Here is an 8,751-nt window from a genome sequence, read left to right as displayed (position 1 = left end):
TACTGCTGCTGCTTACAATTTTAAACCAATCAGAGAACAACCTGAGAACTAGTGGAGTTGCTTTTTAATGAGATGTAATATATATCTTCTGTAGATTTACACCAGATTTACACATGGTGGGTAAAGAGGACAGGAGATGTAATATATATCTTCTGTAGATTTACACCAGATTTACACATGGTGGGTAAAGAGGACAGGAGATGTAATATATATCTTCTGTAGATTTACACCAGATTTACACATGGTGGGTAAAGAGGACAGGAGATGTAATATATATCTTCTGTAGATTTACACCAGATTTACACATGGTGGGTAAAGAGGACAGGAGATGTAATATATATCTTCTGTAGATTTACACCAGATTTACACATGGTGGGTAAAGAGGACAGGAGATGGTGGGTAAAGAGGACAGGAGATGTAATATATATCTTCTGTAGATTTACACCAGATTTACACATGGTGGGTAAAGAGGACAGGAGATGTAATATATATATTCTGTAGATTTACACCAGATTTACACATGGTGGGTAAAGAGGACAGGAGATGTAATATTACTCAATGCTTTTCTTTATTTTTTAAATATTTTTTTACACACATTCTAGTCCACATGACAACAAAACAGAACGTACCATCAGAAACGTCATGTGGCACGTGCACCCACACATTTGTCCTGTAAAAAAATATAGATATACAGTACCAGTCAAAAGTTTGGGTACACCTACTCATTCAAGGGGTTTTCTTTATGTTTTACTATTTTCTACATTGACGAATAATGGTGAAGACATCAACACTATGAAATAACACGTAATCATGTACATGTAGTAACAAACAAATCAAAATATATTTTATATTTGAGATTCTTCAAAGAAGCCAACCTTTGCCTTGATGACAGCTTTGCACACTCATGTGTGTATGTATGGTCAAAAGACTATACCTCTCCCAAATAATCTTATTAAATACTTTTTCCTTTACATAGTTGAATGTGCTGACAACAAAATCACACAAAAATTATCAATAGAAATCAAATTTATCAACCCATGGAGGTCTGGATTTGGAGTCACACTCAAATTCAAAGTGGAAAACCACACTACAGGCTGATCCAACTTTGATGTAATGTCCTTAAAACAAGTCAAAATGAGGCTCAGTAGTGTGTGTGGCCTCCACTTGCCTGTATGACCTCCCTACAACGCCTGGGCATGCTCTTGATGAGGTGGCGGATGGTCTCCTGAGGGATCTCCTCCCAGACCTGGACTAAAGCATCCGCCAACACCTGGACAGTTTGTGATGCAACATGGCGTTGGTGGATGGAGCGAGACATGATGTCCCAGATGTGCTCAATTGGAATCAGGTCTGGGGAACGGGCGGGCCAGTCCATAGCATCAATGCCTTCCTCTTGCAGGAACTGCTGACACACTCCAGCCAAATGAGGACTAGCATTGTCTTGCATTAGGAGGAACCCAGGGCCAACTGGACCAGCATATGGTCTCACAAGGGGTCTGAGGATCTCATCTTGGTACCTAATGGCAGTCAGGCTACCTCTGGCGAGCACATGGAGGGCTGTGCGGCCCCCCAAAGAAATGCCACCCCACACCATGACTGACCCACCGCCAAACCGGGTCATGCTGGAGGATGTTGCAGGCAGCAGAACATTTTCCACGGCGTCTCCAGGCTCTGTCACGTCTGTCACATGTGCTCAGTGTGAACCTGCTTTCATCTGTGAAGAGCACAGGGCGCCAGTGGCGAATTTGCCAATCTTGGTGTTCTCTGGCAAATGCCAAACGTCCGGCTGTAAGCACAACCCCCACCTGTAGACGTCGGGCCCTCATACCACCCTCATGGAGTCTGTTTCTGACCGTTTGAGCAGACAAATGCACATTTGTGGCCTGCTGGAGGTCATTTTGCAGTGCTCCTCCAGCTCCTCCTTGCACAAAAGTGGAGGTAGCGGTCCTGCTGCTGGGTTGTTGCCCTCCTACGGCCTCCTCCACGTCTCCTGATGTACTGGCCTGTCTCCTGGTAGCGCCTCCATGCTCTGGACACTACGCTGACAGACACAGCAAACCTTCTTGCCACAGCTCGTATTGATGTTCCCTCCTGGATGAGCTGCACTACCTGAGCCACTTGTGTGGGTTGTAGACTCTGTCTCATGCTACCACTAGAGTGAAAGCACCGCCAGCATTCAAAAGTGACCAAAACATCAGCCAGGAAGCATAGGAACTGAGAAGTGGTCTGTGGTCACCACCTGCAGAACCACTCCTTTATTGGGGGTGTCTTGCTAAATGCCTATAATTTCCACCTGCTGTCTATTCCATTGCACAACAGCATGTGAAATGTATTGTCAATCAGTGTTGCTTCCTAAGTGGACAGTTTGATTTCACAGAAGTGTGATTGACTTGGAGTTACATTGTGTTGTTTAAGTGTTCCCTCTATTTTTTTGAGCAGTGTATATTGGTCCAATGGCAAAATGTAATGGAGATCAGCTATCACAGAGCCTTGTTATACCACTGCTCTTAAGGTTATTGTCACAGTCCCTCCTCCTCTCTTGCTAAGAATAGGCACATGCTGGCACAAGTACCCATCAAACCACAAACACCAGCACACACAGTCACATGTAGCCAAGCGGTTAAGAGCGTTGGTCCAGTCATCGAAAAGTTGCTGGCTTGAATCCAGTTGCCGGCAAGGTGTAAAAATGTGCCATTCTCCCCGGGGTGCCGATGACGTCGATTAACGTCTGCATCTCTCTTATTCAGAAGGGTTAAATGTGTAAGACACATTTTGGTGGAATGTATTCAGTTATGCAACTGACAAGGTAACCCTTTCCCCTTCACATACTCACACACATAGTGTGGTGCCTAGTTGGGACAAAATTCTGTGGCACTCCTGGAACAGGGTTTCCTAACCCTGGCCTAGTCTAAGCTTTGTCTGCGAATCATTCAATGAGTTAAATACTGCCCTCTTCTTCACAGAATGCACTGCGTCTAGACTGAAGGCCTCTGGGTACATTAGTGTGTGTTTGGATTCAGTGGTCTCTCATGCCAGTTCCCAGGGTATGATTTAGACAGTTTCCCACTATTATAATACTGCTGGTTATGGTTGTTTCCGCTCCTTTGTTATGACTGAGATGTGAGAGGTCTGCTACAGTAGGTTGATAGGGTTCCATCATGTTGCGTTAATATGGTGAGGTCTTTCAGATCTGTGGTGGTTACAAACTATAGGAGATAAGGAAAGGGGACAAGGAAAGGATGGAAGCAGATTGAGACTATTGGAATGTGGCCTTAGTGTTTGGGAAAATATCTGCTGAATGTGTGGTTTTTGCTGGAGTCCAGCCACTGTAGAGATGGCACCTCATCCACCAGAAAATATCTGCTGAATGTGTGGTTTATGCTGGAGTCCAGCCACTGTAGAGATGGCACCTCATCCACCAGAAAATATCTGCTGAATGTGTGGTTTATGCTGGAGTCCAGCCACTGTAGAGATGGCACCTCATCCACCAGAAAATATCTGCTGAATGTGTGGTTTATGCTGGAGTCCAGCCACTGTAGAGATGGCACCTCATCCACCAGAAAATATCTCTAGGTCACATTTTAATGCACGGACACAGGCAGGAAACACAAAATGGCTTTCGATAATTGTTTGTTCATACTTATTTCGTGCTGATCTATGTGTGAACATGACCAACACCAGCAACAACACTGTTGATACTGAGAAAGAGTTCCCATAGTAACAGTACAGAAAGACCCTTATTAAACCTCATCATCATCCTTCCCCTCTAATCAGGGACTGATTCAGGTCTGGAATACTAATAGCCAATATACCACTAATAAATCAATCACCCAAAATAATGGAAAGCAGCACTACAGTGAAGATTGAGGTCCCCAGTCCAGGGTTTCCCAACCCTCTTCTCAGGGACCATCAGACATTTCAGAGTGTTTGTTTTTGCCCTAAACTGGCAAACCTGATACAGTCTACTAACCAACAGCCCCTTGACTAAATTAAGCAGGTGGGCCAGTCTAGTGGTCTCTGAGGAGAGGGTTGGGAAGTACTGAACATAGTAAGTAACCCTGGTACTGGAGTGATGCAGGCACTTGATCTTTTTCATTTAACCGACCTGGAAGACCAGGTGTGTTGAATTCAGGTAATCACTGAGCTGATCAATTATCTGTTGGCCAGATGCGGTGCCTAGTTGGGACAAAATGGTAACAGTACAGTAACAGTCCATCATTGTTCCTGTACCCAAGAAAGCAAAGGTAACTGCACTAATTGACACTACTTCTTTCATCATGAAGTGCTTTGAGAGGCAAGTTAATAATAATAATATAATATATGCACTCAAAGCTTACAGTCATTCATCATTCTACGAAGTGCTTTGAGCTAGAAGGACCACAGTTAAGGATCATATCACCTCCACTTTACCTGACAACCTATGACTGAGATGTGCGAGACCAGGAAGGTTGCTTGGGTTCCATTCTTTTGTTATGACTGAGATTTGAGAGGCCTGGTAGGTTGATTGGGTTACATTAATTTGTTATGACTGAGATTTGAGAGGCCTGGTAGGTTGATTGGGTTACATTAATTTGTTATGACTGAGATGTTAGAGACCTGGTAGGTTGACAGGGTTCCATCATATTGTATTCATATGTTGAGGTGTTTCAGTTCTGGGGTGGTTACAAAGGAAAGGAGACAAGGAAAGGAATCAAGAAGATTGAGACTATTGGGACATGGCCTTAGTGTTTGCGAACATAGCTGATGGATGTGTCCAGTTTATGTTGGAGTCCAGCCACTGTATAGATACTGTAATCCAGCAGACATATCTGTAGAGGGATGTGAGTTTGCACAGAAATGTTTTTTTTTATGATCTATTAAGGAGGACACATTCTATTTAGGAAGACACATTCTATTTAGGAAGACACATTCTATTTAGGAAGACACATTCTATTTAGGAAGACACATTCTATTTAGGAAGACACATTCTATTTAGGAAGACACATTCTATTTAGGAAGACACATTCTATTTAGGAAGACACATTCTATTTAGGAAGACACATTCTATTTAGGAAGACACATTCTATTTAGGAAGACTGTTATGCAGATGAATGAGGACCCAAAAGCGACTTGGCGAAAACAGAGTTTTTAATCCAGTAAAGTTACTTTACAAACAAAAGGCATAATACTACTCGTAATGACGAGAACAGACTGGAGACTTGATCAAGAACTGCAGGTTGCCTCGGGAAGGCACTTGAACGTAGCAGACTCAGACACCTGCTCACCACGCAGCATCTGAGGGAAACACGACACGACAGGGCAATACATAGACACAGCACGGTGAATAATAGACAAGGATCCGACAGGGCAGGAACGGAAAACAAGGAGAGAAATAGGGACTCTAATCAGGGAAAAGGATCGGGAACAGGTGTGGGAAGACTAAATGATTGATTAGGGGAATAGGAACAGCTGGGAGCAGGAACGGAACGATAGAGAGAAGAGAGAGCGAGAGAGTGAGAGAGGGAGGGGGAGAGAGAGGGATAGAAAGAGGGAAAGAACCTAATAAGACCAGCAGAGGGAAACGAATAGAAGGGGAAGCACAGGGACAAGACATGATAATCAATGACAAAACATGACAAAGACACATTCTATTTAGGAAGACACATTCTATTTAGGAAGACACATTCTATTTAGGAAGACACATTCTATTTAGGAAGACACATTCTATTTAGGAAGACACATTCTATTTAGGAAGACATATTCTATTTAGGAAGACACATTCTATTTAGGAAGACACATTCTATTTAGGAAGACACATTCTATTTAGGAAGACACATTCTATTTAGGAAGACACATTCTATTTAGGAAGACACATTCCAACACGACATGGCATCTGAGAATTGTTTGTTCACACTTCTATAAATACTATGTGATCTATGTGTGAACATGACTAACACCAGCAACATCACCGCTTATACAGAGAGAAGGTGTGTGTGTGCATGAAAGCGCACACACACATCTCAGTTGCTCAATCACTCAAACACTCAAACATCCAATGAATCAACTATCAGGGAATAAGGAAAACAGCACTATGTCAATCCTTGAGGCACCTAGTATAAACTTCGGAGCCAATCATGGACTGCAGGGGCAGGGCCCCACCACTTATGAGAATAAACTGGTGATGGGGGACATTCCTGTGGGCCAATCAGAGCGGGGCGCTTTGCAAAGAGCCATCCAGAATTTACTTAATTGAAGTAATTGTATTACCGGATAAGCCAGGTACCGCTTGTAGATGGAGTCCACACCCAAAGTCTAAGCCTGGACGTCAAAGTCTAAGCCTGGACGAAATACATCATAGTAAAGGTTAGGATCTTTTGTCTTGCCATGATGTGAACATATATTGTATATTGGTCCAATAGAAACTTGCAACGGAAATTAATTGTCTTTTAAGATACAGAATCAGCATTCAAATGTTCATCTGCCAATCATTCCTTTAGCTAGTTGAGTTAAATATTGCCCTCTGCTGGCTGATGTGCAGAATGCACCGTGCCAAGACTAAAGGCTTCTGTGTAAGTTAGTGTGTGTTTGGTTTTCAGTGGTCTCTCCTGCCAGTGTCCATGGTATGATTTAGACAGTATCCCAATATTATAATACTGCTGGTTAAGGTTGTTACCTTTCCTTTGTTATGACTGAGATGTGAGAGACCTGGTAGGTTGACAGTGTTCCATTCCTTTGTTATGACTGAGGTAAGAGACCTGGTAGGTTGATAGAGTTCCATCATATTGTGATCATATGGTGAGTTCTTTCAGATCTGTAGTATTTTACAAATGATATGAGGTAAAGAAAGGGTATGAGGAAAGGAAGGAAGCAGATTGAGACTATTGGGATGTGGCCTTAGATATCTGTAGAGGGATGTGTGTTCACACAGATTAATACAGGTCACAATCTAATGCACGCAGGCATACACCCCTCCCACACAGGCAGGAAGTAACACAAGGCTTCTGAGAATGGTTTGTTCAAACTTCTACAATACTGATCTGTGTGTGAACATGACTAACAACAGCAACACCACTGCTGATACTGAGAAAAGGTTCCCATAGTAACAATACAGAAAGACTCTTCAACCTCATCATCATCCTTCCCCTCTAATCAATGACTGATTCAGGTCTGGAATACTAATAGCCAATATACCACTTTAATCAATCAATCACCCATAATAAAGAATAAAGGAAAGCAGCACTACAGTGAAGCTTGAGGCCCCCAGTCCAGGGTTTCCCAACCATCTTCTCAGGGACCAACAGACATTTCAAAGTGTTTGTTTTAGCCCTAAACTGGCACACTTGATTCTGTCTACCAGCCATCAACCCCTTGACTAAATTAAGCAGGTGTGCCAGTCTGGTGATGCCTGAGGAGAGTGTTGGAAAGTACTAAACCTAAATATTATTATTTGTTATTTTAGTACTGAACCTAGTAAGCAGCACTGGTCCTGGAGGGCTGCAGGCACTTCATGTTTTTGATTTAACCAACCAGGAAGACCAGGTGTGTTGAATTTTGTCATTCACTTCACTGATCAATTAGCTCAGTTGGTCTGGTGTGGAGCCTAGTTGGAACAAAACCCTGCAGCACTCCATGAACAGGGTTGCTTACCCCTGGCCTAAGCTAAGCTTTGTCTGCCTATCATTCCTTTAGCTGGTTGAGTTAAATACTGTCCTCTACTGGCTGATGTGAGGAATGCACCTTTTCAAGACACTAAGGCCTCTGGGTACATTAGTGTGTGTTTGGTTTTCAGTGGTCTCTCCTGCCAGTATCCAGGGTATGATTTATACAGTATTCTAATTATGCTGGTTATGTTTGTTACCTTTCCTTTGAAATGACTGAGATGTGAGAGACCTGGTAGGTTGACAGTGTTCCATTCCTTTGTTATGACTGAGATGTGAGAGACCTGGTAGGTTGACAGTGTTCCATTCCTTTGTTATGACTGAGATGTGAGAGACCTGGTAGGTTGACAGTGTTCCATTCCTTTGTTATGACTGAGATTTGAGAGACCTGGTAGGTTGACAGTGTTCCATTCCTTTGTTATGACTGAGATGTGAGAGACCTGGTAGGTTGACAGTGTTCCATTCCTTTGTTATGACTGAGATGTGAGAGACCAGGTAGGTTGACCGTGTTCCATTCCTTTGTTATGACTGAGATGTGAGAGACCAGGTAGGTTGACCGTGTTCCATTCCTTTGTTATGACTGAGATGTGAGAGACCTAGGTAGGTTGATAGAGTTCCATCATATAGTGTTCATATGGTGTGGTCTTTCAGATCTGTGGTGGAGACAAGGAAAGGAGACAAGGAAAGGAAGGGATCTGGCCTTAGTGTTTGGAAACATTGCTGCTGAATGTGTGAAATTTATGTTGGAGGCCAGCCAATGTACAGATGGAAAAGAGATCAACATAGGTCACATTCTAACACACACACTCACCCAGGCATAACACCAGCAACACCACTGCTGTCACTGAGAAAAGGTGTGTGGGTGCGTGTGTGTGTGTGCGTGTGTGTGTGTGAATGCGTAACAGTACAGAAAGACCCTTCAACATCATCAATACTAATAGCCAATATACCACTTTAATCTATCAACTGATTGATCGATTAGTCTATCAATCAACCAATCAATTAATGAACTTTTAGGGAATAAGGAAAACAGAACTATGGCAAACCTTGAGGCCCCTAGTATAAACTTCGGAGCCAATCATGGATTGCGGGTGGGTGGCCCCACCTGCTATGC

Source organism: Oncorhynchus gorbuscha, unplaced genomic scaffold (genome assembly GCF_021184085.1).
Source record: "Oncorhynchus gorbuscha isolate QuinsamMale2020 ecotype Even-year unplaced genomic scaffold, OgorEven_v1.0 Un_scaffold_2300, whole genome shotgun sequence".
In the NCBI taxonomy this organism is placed as follows: domain Eukaryota; kingdom Metazoa; phylum Chordata; class Actinopteri; order Salmoniformes; family Salmonidae; genus Oncorhynchus; species Oncorhynchus gorbuscha.
This window is presented reverse-complemented; position numbering follows the sequence as displayed.